The following is a 14,831-nucleotide window of genomic DNA, read 5'->3' as shown; positions in this document are numbered from 1 at the left end:
TTAATCAATGAGCTCATTATCACTCATGCATTGTCCAACAGGTGTTGAAATAATGGGATTAAAAGGGGAGATCCCTTCAGAAAGACAGAAACAATAGCAAAGACAAAAAACACTTTTGGAATCTGCTTTTAGTCAACACATAAGGAAAGGGTGCACCGGTCCTGGAAATACTGCAATACCAGGTCAATGCGTGGAGTGGACAGAGCAAGCTCTATTTCCATCTCCCTGTTCTAAAAATCCATTTAATATATGGTCCCCAGATAGGGGACGTATCAGATATTAAACTGATAAGAACAGATACTACACTTGATCTTAGCCAAAAGGCCGAGAAGCGATAACCCGAACGGGCCGCGCGTTGCCCGAGCCTGCCCGATACTGCTGTTCAGCCCTTGCAGCGATTCAGCCTACTTCTAGGCAATTCCATGGGGCCCTGCAGGCTCACACACTCACAGCTACACGGGAGGTGAATAAAGGCCGGAGAGGAAGCCAGACAGGATTTGCTTCTTTTGCTTGCACCACAATGCAGTGCTGAAAGAGGAGGAATCTACATAAAAACGCCTTCCTGGCAACGCCCAAATGCCCTGCTGCCATGCAGATAAACACTGGCAGCGGCAGCAAGTGCATGCCCACAGCCACCCCTTGTTCCTTCACACCTTGTATCAGCTGTAATCCAGTCCAGTCCAGTGCTGCCTGCTGAGCAGCACTGACCAACACTGCCTGGGCCCAGGCTTTTATCTCTGAGGCCCCATTATGATGTCAGAAAGCTGGCTCTGGAATCCTGAGGGCTCCACTATGACACGTGCAAAGTTCCGTCTGAACTTTATATAAGACGGTGAGGCTCAGTCAGTCACTCAGTGTTGCCTGAGAGGGCAACACTGCAACAGCCGGCCGCCAGGCTGTCTTTTTTTTGCACAGCTAGTTGCCTCCAGGAGGCCACAAGAGGGAGACAAGGGACTGCAAAATGGAAAATAGGCATCCACCAACTTTACAGACAACTTCTCCTTGCTCCTACAACCTCCATCCTTGCACAGTTTGTTATTCTTCTAGGTAACATAGTAACAAATCCAAATTGCTGCTCTCTTTGTAGGCAAGCAAGGCTTTGTTGCAACTGCAATTCTTACTTCTTCTTGAAATGTAGGGACGACAGTACATTCCATCACATCCATCTAGTGTACACAGGTAGGTCCATTGTGGCGGGCAGGCGAGCGGGCGGGCTGCTTTATTGGCTGTTTGCTGTTCCCCTACTCCACTCCACTATTTGACTGTTGTGCTGCATCAATCAATCAATCAATCAATCAATCAATCAATCAATCAATAAATCAATCAATCAATCAATCAGTGGCTGGCTCAGGTGCAGCTCTTTAACTTACCTAAAAGGGAGGGCGGAGAGAAGACAAGGAAGGTGAATGAGGTGTTCCAATGTGAAATGCCGGAAACACAGAAACACAGACGACACACAACAAGAGGTGGCAATCTATTCATTAATTGCATTTAATCAATGAGCTCATTATCACTCATGCATTGTCCAACAGGTGTTGAAATAATGGGATTAAAAGGGGAGATCCCTTCAGAAAGACAGAAACAATAGCAAAGACAAAAAACACTTTTGGAATCTGCTTTTAGTCAACACATAAGGAAAGGGTGCACCGGTCCTGGAAATACTGCAATACCAGGTCAATGCGTGGAGTGGACAGAGCAAGCTCTATTTCCATCTCCCTGTTCTAAAAATCCATTTAATATATGGTCCCCAGATAGGGGACGTATCAGATATTAAACTGATAAGAACAGATACTACACTTGATCTTAGCCAAAAGGCCGAGAAGCGATAACCCGAACGGGCCGCGCGTTGCCCGAGCCTGCCCGATACTGCTGTTCAGCCCTTGCAGCGATTCAGCCTACTTCTAGGCAATTCCATGGGGCCCTGCAGGCTCACACACTCACAGCTACACGGGAGGTGAATAAAGGCCGGAGAGGAAGCCAGACAGGATTTGCTTCTTTTGCTTGCACCACAATGCAGTGCTGAAAGAGGAGGAATCTACATAAAAACGCCTTCCTGGCAACGCCCAAATGCCCTGCTGCCATGCAGATAAACACTGGCAGCGGCAGCAAGTGCATGCCCACAGCCACCCCTTGTTCCTTCACACCTTGTATCAGCTGTAATCCAGTCCAGTCCAGTGCTGCCTGCTGAGCAGCACTGACCAACACTGCCTGGGCCCAGGCTTTTATCTCTGAGGCCCCATTATGATGTCAGAAAGCTGGCTCTGGAATCCTGAGGGCTCCACTATGACACGTGCAAAGTTCCGTCTGAACTTTATATAAGACGGTGAGGCTCAGTCAGTCACTCAGTGTTGCCTGAGAGGGCAACACTGCAACAGCCGGCCGCCAGGCTGTCTTTTTTTTGCACAGCTAGTTGCCTCCAGGAGGCCACAAGAGGGAGACAAGGGACTGCAAAATGGAAAATAGGCATCCACCAACTTTACAGACAACTTCTCCTTGCTCCTACAACCTCCATCCTTGCACAGTTTGTTATTCTTCTAGGTAACATAGTAACAAATCCAAATTGCTGCTCTCTTTGTAGGCAAGCAAGGCTTTGTTGCAACTGCAATTCTTACTTCTTCTTGAAATGTAGGGACGACAGTACATTCCATCACATCCATCTAGTGTACACAGGTAGGTCCATTGTGGCGGGCAGGCGAGCGGGCGGGCTGCTTTATTGGCTGTTTGCTGTTCCCCTACTCCACTCCACTATTTGACTGTTGTGCTGCATCAATCAATCAATCAATCAATCAATCAATCAATCAATCAATCAATCAATCAGTGGCTGGCTCAGGTGCAGCTCTTTAACTTACCTAAAAGGGAGGGCGGAGAGAAGACAAGGAAGGTGAATGAGGTGTTCCAATGTGAAATGCCGGAAACACAGAAACACAGACGACACACAACAAGAGGTGGCAATCTATTCATTAATTGCATTTAATCAATGAGCTCATTATCACTCATGCATTGTCCAACAGGTGTTGAAATAATGGGATTAAAAGGGGAGATCCCTTCAGAAAGACAGAAACAATAGCAAAGACAAAAAACACTTTTGGAATCTGCTTTTAGTCAACACATAAGGAAAGGGTGCACCGGTCCTGGAAATACTGCAATACCAGGTCAATGCGTGGAGTGGACAGAGCAAGCTCTATTTCCATCTCCCTGTTCTAAAAATCCATTTAATATATGGTCCCCAGATAGGGGACGTATCAGATATTAAACTGATAAGAACAGATACTACACTTGATCTTAGCCAAAAGGCCGAGAAGCGATAACCCGAACGGGCCGCGCGTTGCCCGAGCCTGCCCAATACTGCTGTTCAGCCCTTGCAGCGATTCAGCCTACTTCTAGGCAATTCCATGGGGCCCTGCAGGCTCACACACTCACAGCTACACGGGAGGTGAATAAAGGCCGGAGAGGAAGCCAGACAGGATTTGCTTCTTTTGCTTGCACCACAATGCAGTGCTGAAAGAGGAGGAATCTACATAAAAACGCCTTCCTGGCAACGCCCAAATGCCCTGCTGCCATGCAGATAAACACTGGCAGCGGCAGCAAGTGCATGCCCACAGCCACCCCTTGTTCCTTCACACCTTGTATCAGCTGTAATCCAGTCCAGTCCAGTGCTGCCTGCTGAGCAGCACTGACCAACACTGCCTGGGCCTAGGCTTTTATCTCTGAGGCCCCATTATGATGTCAGAAAGCTGGCTCTGGAATCCTGAGGGCTCCACTATGACACGTGCAAAGTTCCGTCTGAACTTTATAACGGTGAGGCTCAGTCAGTCACTCAGTGTTGCCTGAGAGGGCAACACTGCGCCAGGCTGTCTTTTTTTTGCACAGCTAGTTGCCTCCAGGAGGCCACAAGAGGGAGACAAGGGACTGCAAAATGGAAAATAGGCATCCACCAACTTTACAGACAACTTCTCCTTGCTCCTACAACCTCCATCCTTGCACAGTTTGTTATTCTTCTAGGTAACATAGTAACAAATCCAAATTGCTGCTCTCTTTGTAGGCAAGCAAGGCTTTGTTGCAACTGCAATTCTTACTTCTTCTTGAAATGTAGGGACGACAGTACATTCCATCACATCCATCTAGTGTACACAGGTAGGTCCATTGTGGCGGGCAGGCGAGCGGGCGGGCTGCTTTATTGGCTGTTTGCTGTTCCCCTACTCCACTCCACTATTTGACTGTTGTGCTGCATCAATCAATCATCAATCAATCAATCAATCAATCAATCAATCAATCAATCAATCAATCAATCAGTGGCTGGCTCAGGTGCAGCTCTTTAACTTACCTAAAAGGGAGGGCGGAGAGAAGACAAGGAAGGTGAATGAGGTGTTCCAATGTGAAATGCCGGAAACACAGAAACACAGACGACACACAACAAGAGGTGGCAATCTATTCATTAATTGCATTTAATCAATGAGCTCATTATCACTCATGCATTGTCCAACAGGTGTTGAAATAATGGGATTAAAAGGGGAGATCCCTTCAGAAAGACAGAAACAATAGCAAAGACAAAAAACACTTTTGGAATCTGCTTTTAGTCAACACATAAGGAAAGGGTGCACCGGTCCTGGAAATACTGCAATACCAGGTCAATGCGTGGAGTGGACAGAGCAAGCTCTATTTCCATCTCCCTGTTCTAAAAATCCATTTAATATATGGTCCCCAGATAGGGGACGTATCAGATATTAAACTGATAAGAACAGATACTACACTTGATCTTAGCCAAAAGGCCGAGAAGCGATAACCCGAAGGGGCCGCGCGTTGCCCGAGCCTGCCCGATACTGCTGTTCAGCCCTTGCAGCGATTCAGCCTACTTCTAGGCAATTCCATGGGGCCCTGCAGGCTCACACACTCACAGCTACACGGGAGGTGAATAAAGGCCGGAGAGGAAGCCAGACAGGATTTGCTTCTTTTGCTTGCACCACAATGCAGTGCTGAAAGAGGAGGAATCTACATAAAAACGCCTTCCTGGCAACGCCCAAATGCCCTGCTGCCATGCAGATAAACACTGGCAGCGGCAGCAAGTGCATGCCCACAGCCACCCCTTGTTCCTTCACACCTTGTATCAGCTGTAATCCAGTCCAGTCCAGTGCTGCCTGCTGAGCAGCACTGACCAACACTGCCTGGGCCCAGGCTTTTATCTCTGAGGCCCCATTATGATGTCAGAAAGCTGGCTCTGGAATCCTGAGGGCTCCACTATGACACGTGCAAAGTTCCGTCTGAACTTTATATAAGACGGTGAGGCTCAGTCAGTCACTCAGTGTTGCCTGAGAGGGCAACACTGCAACAGCCGGCCGCCAGGCTGTCTTTTTTTTGCACAGCTAGTTGCCTCCAGGAGGCCACAAGAGGGAGACAAGGGACTGCAAAATGGAAAATAGGCATCCACCAACTTTACAGACAACTTCTCCTTGCTCCTACAACCTCCATCCTTGCACAGTTTGTTATTCTTCTAGGTAACATAGTAACAAATCCAAATTGCTGCTCTCTTTGTAGGCAAGCAAGGCTTTGTTGCAACTGCAATTCTTACTTCTTCTTGAAATGTAGGGACGACAGTACATTCCATCACATCCATCTAGTGTACACAGGTAGGTCCATTGTGGCGGGCAGGCGAGCGGGCGGGCTGCTTTATTGGCTGTTTGCTGTTCCCCTACTCCACTCCACTATTTGACTGTTGTGCTGCATCAATCAATCAATCAATCAATCAATCAATCAATCAATCAGTGGCTGGCTCAGGTGCAGCTCTTTAACTTACCTAAAAGGGAGGGCGGAGAGAAGACAAGGAAGGTGAATGAGGTGTTCCAATGTGAAATGCCGGAAACACAGAAACACAGACGACACACAACAAGAGGTGGCAATCTATTCATTAATTGCATTTAATCAATGAGCTCATTATCACTCATGCATTGTCCAACAGGTGTTGAAATAATGGGATTAAAAGGGGAGATCCCTTCAGAAAGACAGAAACAATAGCAAAGACAAAAAACACTTTTGGAATCTGCTTTTAGTCAACACATAAGGAAAGGGTGCACCGGTCCTGGAAATACTGCAATACCAGGTCAATGCGTGGAGTGGACAGAGCAAGCTCTATTTCCATCTCCCTGTTCTAAAAATCCATTTAATATATGGTCCCCAGATAGGGGACGTATCAGATATTAAACTGATAAGAACAGATACTACACTTGATCTTAGCCAAAAGGCCGAGAAGCGATAACCCGAACGGGCCGCGCGTTGCCCGAGCCTGCCCGATACTGCTGTTCAGCCCTTGCAGCGATTCAGCCTACTTCTAGGCAATTCCATGGGGCCCTGCAGGCTCACACACTCACAGCTACACGGGAGGTGAATAAAGGCCGGAGAGGAAGCCAGACAGGATTTGCTTCTTTTGCTTGCACCACAATGCAGTGCTGAAAGAGGAGGAATCTACATAAAAACGCCTTCCTGGCAACGCCCAAATGCCCTGCTGCCATGCAGATAAACACTGGCAGCGGCAGCAAGTGCATGCCCACAGCCACCCCTTGTTCCTTCACACCTTGTATCAGCTGTAATCCAGTCCAGTCCAGTGCTGCCTGCTGAGCAGCACTGACCAACACTGCCTGGGCCCAGGCTTTTATCTCTGAGGCCCCATTATGATGTCAGAAAGCTGGCTCTGGAATCCTGAGGGCTCCACTATGACACGTGCAAAGTTCCGTCTGAACTTTATATAAGACGGTGAGGCTCAGTCAGTCACTCAGTGTTGCCTGAGAGGGCAACACTGCAACAGCCGGCCGCCAGGCTGTCTTTTTTTTGCACAGCTAGTTGCCTCCAGGAGGCCACAAGAGGGAGACAAGGGACTGCAAAATGGAAAATAGGCATCCACCAACTTTACAGACAACTTCTCCTTGCTCCTACAACCTCCATCCTTGCACAGTTTGTTATTCTTCTAGGTAACATAGTAACAAATCCAAATTGCTGCTCTCTTTGTAGGCAAGCAAGGCTTTGTTGCAACTGCAATTCTTACTTCTTCTTGAAATGTAGGGACGACAGTACATTCCATCACATCCATCTAGTGTACACAGGTAGGTCCATTGTGGCGGGCAGGCGAGCGGGCGGGCTGCTTTATTGGCTGTTTGCTGTTCCCCTACTCCACTCCACTATTTGACTGTTGTGCTGCATCAATCAATCAATCAATCAATCAATCAATCAATCAATCAATCAATCAATCAGTGGCTGGCTCAGGTGCAGCTCTTTAACTTACCTAAAAGGGAGGGCGGAGAGAAGACAAGGAAGGTGAATGAGGTGTTCCAATGTGAAATGCCGGAAACACAGAAACACAGACGACACACAACAAGAGGTGGCAATCTATTCATTAATTGCATTTAATCAATGAGCTCATTATCACTCATGCATTGTCCAACAGGTGTTGAAATAATGGGATTAAAAGGGGAGATCCCTTCAGAAAGACAGAAACAATAGCAAAGACAAAAAACACTTTTGGAATCTGCTTTTAGTCAACACATAAGGAAAGGGTGCACCGGTCCTGGAAATACTGCAATACCAGGTCAATGCGTGGAGTGGACAGAGCAAGCTCTATTTCCATCTCCCTGTTCTAAAAATCCATTTAATATATGGTCCCCAGATAGGGGACGTATCAGATATTAAACTGATAAGAACAGATACTACACTTGATCTTAGCCAAAAGGCCGAGAAGCGATAACCCGAAGGGGCCGCGCCTTGCCCGAGCCTGCCCGATACTGCTGTTCAGCCCTTGCAGCGATTCAGCCTACTTCTAGGCAATTCCATGGGGCCCTGCAGGCTCACACACTCACAGCTACACGGGAGGTGAATAAAGGCCGGAGAGGAAGCCAGACAGGATTTGCTTCTTTTGCTTGCACCACAATGCAGTGCTGAAAGAGGAGGAATCTACATAAAAACGCCTTCCTGGCAACGCCCAAATGCCCTGCTGCCATGCAGATAAACACTGGCAGCGGCAGCAAGTGCATGCCCACAGCCACCCCTTGTTCCTTCACACCTTGTATCAGCTGTAATCCAGTCCAGTCCAGTGCTGCCTGCTGAGCAGCACTGACCAACACTGCCTGGGCCCAGGCTTTTATCTCTGAGGCCCCATTATGATGTCAGAAAGCTGGCTCTGGAATCCTGAGGGCTCCACTATGACACGTGCAAAGTTCCGTCTGAACTTTATATAAGACGGTGAGGCTCAGTCAGTCACTCAGTGTTGCCTGAGAGGGCAACACTGCAACAGCCGGCCGCCAGGCTGTCTTTTTTTTGCACAGCTAGTTGCCTCCAGGAGGCCACAAGAGGGAGACAAGGGACTGCAAAATGGAAAATAGGCATCCACCAACTTTACAGACAACTTCTCCTTGCTCCTACAACCTCCATCCTTGCACAGTTTGTTATTCTTCTAGGTAACATAGTAACAAATCCAAATTGCTGCTCTCTTTGTAGGCAAGCAAGGCTTTGTTGCAACTGCAATTCTTACTTCTTCTTGAAATGTAGGGACGACAGTACATTCCATCACATCCATCTAGTGTACACAGGTAGGTCCATTGTGGCGGGCAGGCGAGCGGGCGGGCTGCTTTATTGGCTGTTTGCTGTTCCCCTACTCCACTCCACTATTTGACTGTTGTGCTGCATCAATCAATCAATCAATCAATCAATCAATCAATCAATCAATCAATCAATCAATCAATCAATCAATCAATCAGTGGCTGGCTCAGGTGCAGCTCTTTAACTTACCTAAAAGGGAGGGCGGAGAGAAGACAAGGAAGGTGAATGAGGTGTTCCAATGTGAAATGCCGGAAACACAGAAACACAGACGACACACAACAAGAGGTGGCAATCTATTCATTAATTGCATTTAATCAATGAGCTCATTATCACTCATGCATTGTCCAACAGGTGTTGAAATAATGGGATTAAAAGGGGAGATCCCTTCAGAAAGACAGAAACAATAGCAAAGACAAAAAACACTTTTGGAATCTGCTTTTAGTCAACACATAAGGAAAGGGTGCACCGGTCCTGGAAATACTGCAATACCAGGTCAATGCGTGGAGTGGACAGAGCAAGCTCTATTTCCATCTCCCTGTTCTAAAAATCCATTTAATATATGGTCCCCAGATAGGGGACGTATCAGATATTAAACTGATAAGAACAGATACTACACTTGATCTTAGCCAAAAGGCCGAGAAGCGATAACCCGAAGGGGCCGCGCGTTGCCCGAGCCTGCCCGATACTGCTGTTCAGCCCTTGCAGCGATTCAGCCTACTTCTAGGCAATTCCATGGGGCCCTGCAGGCTCACACACTCACAGCTACACGGGAGGTGAATAAAGGCCGGAGAGGAAGCCAGACAGGATTTGCTTCTTTTGCTTGCACCACAATGCAGTGCTGAAAGAGGAGGAATCTACATAAAAACGCCTTCCTGGCAACGCCCAAATGCCCTGCTGCCATGCAGATAAACACTGGCAGCGGCAGCAAGTGCATGCCCACAGCCACCCCTTGTTCCTTCACACCTTGTATCAGCTGTAATCCAGTCCAGTCCAGTGCTGCCTGCTGAGCAGCACTGACCAACACTGCCTGGGCCCAGGCTTTTATCTCTGAGGCCCCATTATGATGTCAGAAAGCTGGCTCTGGAATCCTGAGGGCTCCACTATGACACGTGCAAAGTTCCGTCTGAACTTTATATAAGACGGTGAGGCTCAGTCAGTCACTCAGTGTTGCCTGAGAGGGCAACACTGCAACAGCCGGCCGCCAGGCTGTCTTTTTTTTGCACAGCTAGTTGCCTCCAGGAGGCCACAAGAGGGAGACAAGGGACTGCAAAATGGAAAATAGGCATCCACCAACTTTACAGACAACTTCTCCTTGCTCCTACAACCTCCATCCTTGCACAGTTTGTTATTCTTCTAGGTAACATAGTAACAAATCCAAATTGCTGCTCTCTTTGTAGGCAAGCAAGGCTTTGTTGCAACTGCAATTCTTACTTCTTCTTGAAATGTAGGGACGACAGTACATTCCATCACATCCATCTAGTGTACACAGGTAGGTCCATTGTGGCGGGCAGGCGAGCGGGCGGGCTGCTTTATTGGCTGTTTGCTGTTCCCCTACTCCACTCCACTATTTGACTGTTGTGCTGCATCAATCAATCAATCAATCAATCAATCAATCAATCAATCAATCAATCAATCAGTGGCTGGCTCAGGTGCAGCTCTTTAACTTACCTAAAAGGGAGGGCGGAGAGAAGACAAGGAAGGTGAATGAGGTGTTCCAATGTGAAATGCTGGAAACACAGAAACACAGACGACACACAACAAGAGGTGGCAATCTATTCATTAATTGCATTTAATCAATGAGCTCATTATCACTCATGCATTGTCCAACAGGTGTTGAAATAATGGGATTAAAAGGGGAGATCCCTTCAGAAAGACAGAAACAATAGCAAAGACAAAAAACACTTTTGGAATCTGCTTTTAGTCAACACATAAGGAAAGGGTGCACCGGTCCTGGAAATACTGCAATACCAGGTCAATGCGTGGAGTGGACAGAGCAAGCTCTATTTCCATCTCCCTGTTCTAAAAATCCATTTAATATATGGTCCCCAGATAGGGGACGTATCAGATATTAAACTGATAAGAACAGATACTACACTTGATCTTAGCCAAAAGGCCGAGAAGCGATAACCCGAACGGGCCGCGCGTTGCCCGAGCCTGCCCGATACTGCTGTTCAGCCCTTGCAGCGATTCAGCCTACTTCTAGGCAATTCCATGGGGCCCTGCAGGCTCACACACTCACAGCTACACGGGAGGTGAATAAAGGCCGGAGAGGAAGCCAGACAGGATTTGCTTCTTTTGCTTGCACCACAATGCAGTGCTGAAAGAGGAGGAATCTACATAAAAACGCCTTCCTGGCAACGCCCAAATGCCCTGCTGCCATGCAGATAAACACTGGCAGCGGCAGCAAGTGCATGCCCACAGCCACCCCTTGTTCCTTCACACCTTGTATCAGCTGTAATCCAGTCCAGTCCAGTGCTGCGTGCTGAGCAGCACTGACCAACACTGCCTGGGCCCAGGCTTTTATCTCTGAGGCCCCATTATGATGTCAGAAAGCTGGCTCTGGAATCCTGAGGGCTCCACTATGACACGTGCAAAGTTCCGTCTGAACTTTATATAAGACGGTGAGGCTCAGTCAGTCACTCAGTGTTGCCTGAGAGGGCAACACTGCAACAGCCGGCCGCCAGGCTGTCTTTTTTTTGCACAGCTAGTTGCCTCCAGGAGGCCACAAGAGGGAGACAAGGGACTGCAAAATGGAAAATAGGCATCCACCAACTTTACAGACAACTTCTCCTTGCTCCTACAACCTCCATCCTTGCACAGTTTGTTATTCTTCTAGGTAACATAGTAACAAATCCAAATTGCTGCTCTCTTTGTAGGCAAGCAAGGCTTTGTTGCAACTGCAATTCTTACTTCTTCTTGAAATGTAGGGACGACAGTACATTCCATCACATCCATCTAGTGTACACAGGTAGGTCCATTGTGGCGGGCAGGCGAGCGGGCGGGCTGCTTTATTGGCTGTTTGCTGTTCCCCTACTCCACTCCACTATTTGACTGTTGTGCTGCATCAATCAATCAATCAATCAATCAATCAATCAATCAATCAATCAATCAATCAGTGGCTGGCTCAGGTGCAGCTCTTTAACTTACCTAAAAGGGAGGGCGGAGAGAAGACAAGGAAGGTGAATGAGGTGTTCCAATGTGAAATGCCGGAAACACAGAAACACAGACGACACACAACAAGAGGTGGCAATCTATTCATTAATTGCATTTAATCAATGAGCTCATTATCACTCATGCATTGTCCAACAGGTGTTGAAATAATGGGATTAAAAGGGGAGATCCCTTCAGAAAGACAGAAACAATAGCAAAGACAAAAAACACTTTTGGAATCTGCTTTTAGTCAACACATAAGGAAAGGGTGCACCGGTCCTGGAAATACTGCAATACCAGGTCAATGCGTGGAGTGGACAGAGCAAGCTCTATTTCCATCTCCCTGTTCTAAAAATCCATTTAATATATGGTCCCCAGATAGGGGACGTATCAGATATTAAACTGATAAGAACAGATACTACACTTGATCTTAGCCAAAAGGCCGAGAAGCGATAACCCGAAGGGGCCGCGCGTTGCCCGAGCCTGCCCGATACTGCTGTTCAGCCCTTGCAGCGATTCAGCCTACTTCTAGGCAATTCCATGGGGCCCTGCAGGCTCACACACTGACAGCTACACGGGAGGTGAATAAAGGCCGGAGAGGAAGCCAGACAGGATTTGCTTCTTTTGCTTGCACCACAATGCAGTGCTGAAAGAGGAGGAATCTACATAAAAACGCCTTCCTGGCAACGCCCAAATGCCCTGCTGCCATGCAGATAAACACTGGCAGCGGCAGCAAGTGCATGCCCACAGCCACCCCTTGTTCCTTCACACCTTGTATCAGCTGTAATCCAGTCCAGTCCAGTGCTGCCTGCTGAGCAGCACTGACCAACACTGCCTGGGCCCAGGCTTTTATCTCTGAGGCCCCATTATGATGTCAGAAAGCTGGCTCTGGAATCCTGAGGGCTCCACTATGACACGTGCAAAGTTCCGTCTGAACTTTATATAAGACGGTGAGGCTCAGTCAGTCACTCAGTGTTGCCTGAGAGGGCAACACTGCAACAGCCGGCCGCCAGGCTGTCTTTTTTTTGCACAGCTAGTTGCCTCCAGGAGGCCACAAGAGGGAGACAAGGGACTGCAAAATGGAAAATAGGCATCCACCAACTTTACAGACAACTTCTCCTTGCTCCTACAACCTCCATCCTTGCACAGTTTGTTATTCTTCTAGGTAACATAGTAACAAATCCAAATTGCTGCTCTCTTTGTAGGCAAGCAAGGCTTTGTTGCAACTGCAATTCTTACTTCTTCTTGAAATGTAGGGACGACAGTACATTCCATCACATCCATCTAGTGTACACAGGTAGGTCCATTGTGGCGGGCAGGCGAGCGGGCGGGCTGCTTTATTGGCTGTTTGCTGTTCCCCTACTCCACTCCACTATTTGACTGTTGTGCTGCATCAATCAATCAATCAATCAATCAATCAATCAATCAATCAATCAATCAATCAATCAATCAATCAGTGGCTGGCTCAGGTGCAGCTCTTTAACTTACCTAAAAGGGAGGGCGGAGAGAAGACAAGGAAGGTGAATGAGGTGTTCCAATGTGAAATGCTGGAAACACAGAAACACAGACGACACACAACAAGAGGTGGCAATCTATTCATTAATTGCATTTAATCAATGAGCTCATTATCACTCATGCATTGTCCAACAGGTGTTGAAATAATGGGATTAAAAGGGGAGATCCCTTCAGAAAGACAGAAACAATAGCAAAGACAAAAAACACTTTTGGAATCTGCTTTTAGTCAACACATAAGGAAAGGGTGCACCGGTCCTGGAAATACTGCAATACCAGGTCAATGCGTGGAGTGGACAGAGCAAGCTCTATTTCCATCTCCCTGTTCTAAAAATCCATTTAATATATGGTCCCCAGATAGGGGACGTATCAGATATTAAACTGATAAGAACAGATACTACACTTGATCTTAGCCAAAAGGCCGAGAAGCGATAACCCGAACGGGCCGCGCGTTGCCCGAGCCTGCCCGATACTGCTGTTCAGCCCTTGCAGCGATTCAGCCTACTTCTAGGCAATTCCATGGGGCCCTGCAGGCTCACACACTCACAGCTACACGGGAGGTGAATAAAGGCCGGAGAGGAAGCCAGACAGGATTTGCTTCTTTTGCTTGCACCACAATGCAGTGCTGAAAGAGGAGGAATCTACATAAAAACGCCTTCCTGGCAACGCCCAAATGCCCTGCTGCCATGCAGATAAACACTGGCAGCGGCAGCAAGTGCATGCCCACAGCCACCCCTTGTTCCTTCACACCTTGTATCAGCTGTAATCCAGTCCAGTCCAGTGCTGCCTGCTGAGCAGCACTGACCAACACTGCCTGGGCCCAGGCTTTTATCTCTGAGGCCCCATTATGATGTCAGAAAGCTGGCTCTGGAATCCTGAGGGCTCCACTATGACACGTGCAAAGTTCCGTCTGAACTTTATATAAGACGGTGAGGCTCAGTCAGTCACTCAGTGTTGCCTGAGAGGGCAACACTGCAACAGCCGGCCGCCAGGCTGTCTTTTTTTTGCACAGCTAGTTGCCTCCAGGAGGCCACAAGAGGGAGACAAGGGACTGCAAAATGGAAAATAGGCATCCACCAACTTTACAGACAACTTCTCCTTGCTCCTACAACCTCCATCCTTGCACAGTTTGTTATTCTTCTAGGTAACATAGTAACAAATCCAAATTGCTGCTCTCTTTGTAGGCAAGCAAGGCTTTGTTGCAACTGCAATTCTTACTTCTTCTTGAAATGTAGGGACGACAGTACATTCCATCACATCCATCTAGTGTACACAGGTAGGTCCATTGTGGCGGGCAGGCGAGCGGGCGGGCTGCTTTATTGGCTGTTTGCTGTTCCCCTACTCCACTCCACTATTTGACTGTTGTGCTGCATCAATCAATCAATCAATCAATCAATCAATCAATCAATCAATCAATCAATCAATCAATCAGTGGCTGGCTCAGGTGCAGCTCTTTAACTTACCTAAAAGGGAGGGCGGAGAGAAGACAAGGAAGGTGAATGAGGTGTTCCAATGTGAAATGCCGGAAACACAGAAACACAGACGACACACAACAAGAGGTGGCAATCTATTCATTAATTGCATTTAAT

General features: G+C 47.7%; 10 non-coding genes across 10 annotated transcripts; all 10 read right to left on the bottom strand.

Moving 5' to 3' along the window:
* Positions 1 to 145: 145 nt before the first annotated feature.
* Positions 146 to 336, bottom strand: LOC142726716 (U2 spliceosomal RNA). The gene has a single exon (XR_012876971.1). It is a non-coding gene; the product is annotated as a U2 spliceosomal RNA (small nuclear RNA).
* A 1,300-nt stretch (positions 337 to 1,636) lies between these two features.
* On the bottom strand, positions 1,637 to 1,827 carry LOC142726715 (U2 spliceosomal RNA). The gene has a single exon (XR_012876970.1). It is a non-coding gene; the product is annotated as a U2 spliceosomal RNA (small nuclear RNA).
* A 1,288-nt stretch (positions 1,828 to 3,115) lies between these two features.
* Positions 3,116 to 3,306, bottom strand: LOC142726714 (U2 spliceosomal RNA). Its single transcript, XR_012876969.1, has one exon. It is a non-coding gene; the product is annotated as a U2 spliceosomal RNA (small nuclear RNA).
* Positions 3,307 to 4,590: 1,284 nt separating this feature from the next.
* LOC142726713 (U2 spliceosomal RNA) lies at positions 4,591 to 4,781 on the bottom strand. Its single transcript, XR_012876968.1, has one exon. It is a non-coding gene; the product is annotated as a U2 spliceosomal RNA (small nuclear RNA).
* Positions 4,782 to 6,057: 1,276 nt separating this feature from the next.
* Positions 6,058 to 6,248, bottom strand: LOC142726712 (U2 spliceosomal RNA). The gene has a single exon (XR_012876967.1). It is a non-coding gene; the product is annotated as a U2 spliceosomal RNA (small nuclear RNA).
* A 1,288-nt stretch (positions 6,249 to 7,536) lies between these two features.
* Positions 7,537 to 7,727, bottom strand: LOC142726710 (U2 spliceosomal RNA). Its single transcript, XR_012876966.1, has one exon. It is a non-coding gene; the product is annotated as a U2 spliceosomal RNA (small nuclear RNA).
* A 1,308-nt stretch (positions 7,728 to 9,035) lies between these two features.
* LOC142726709 (U2 spliceosomal RNA) lies at positions 9,036 to 9,226 on the bottom strand. Its single transcript, XR_012876965.1, has one exon. It is a non-coding gene; the product is annotated as a U2 spliceosomal RNA (small nuclear RNA).
* Positions 9,227 to 10,514: 1,288 nt separating this feature from the next.
* On the bottom strand, positions 10,515 to 10,705 carry LOC142726708 (U2 spliceosomal RNA). The gene has a single exon (XR_012876964.1). It is a non-coding gene; the product is annotated as a U2 spliceosomal RNA (small nuclear RNA).
* Positions 10,706 to 11,993: 1,288 nt separating this feature from the next.
* Positions 11,994 to 12,184, bottom strand: LOC142726707 (U2 spliceosomal RNA). Its single transcript, XR_012876963.1, has one exon. It is a non-coding gene; the product is annotated as a U2 spliceosomal RNA (small nuclear RNA).
* A 1,300-nt stretch (positions 12,185 to 13,484) lies between these two features.
* Positions 13,485 to 13,675, bottom strand: LOC142726705 (U2 spliceosomal RNA). Its single transcript, XR_012876961.1, has one exon. It is a non-coding gene; the product is annotated as a U2 spliceosomal RNA (small nuclear RNA).
* Positions 13,676 to 14,831: the final 1,156 nt, after the last annotated feature.

Source organism: Rhinoderma darwinii, unplaced genomic scaffold (genome assembly GCF_050947455.1).
Source record: "Rhinoderma darwinii isolate aRhiDar2 unplaced genomic scaffold, aRhiDar2.hap1 Scaffold_630, whole genome shotgun sequence".
Classification (NCBI taxonomy): domain Eukaryota; kingdom Metazoa; phylum Chordata; class Amphibia; order Anura; family Rhinodermatidae; genus Rhinoderma; species Rhinoderma darwinii.
The sequence above is the reverse complement of the archived record's forward strand: the minus strand, read 5'-3'. Positions and strand labels throughout refer to the sequence as shown.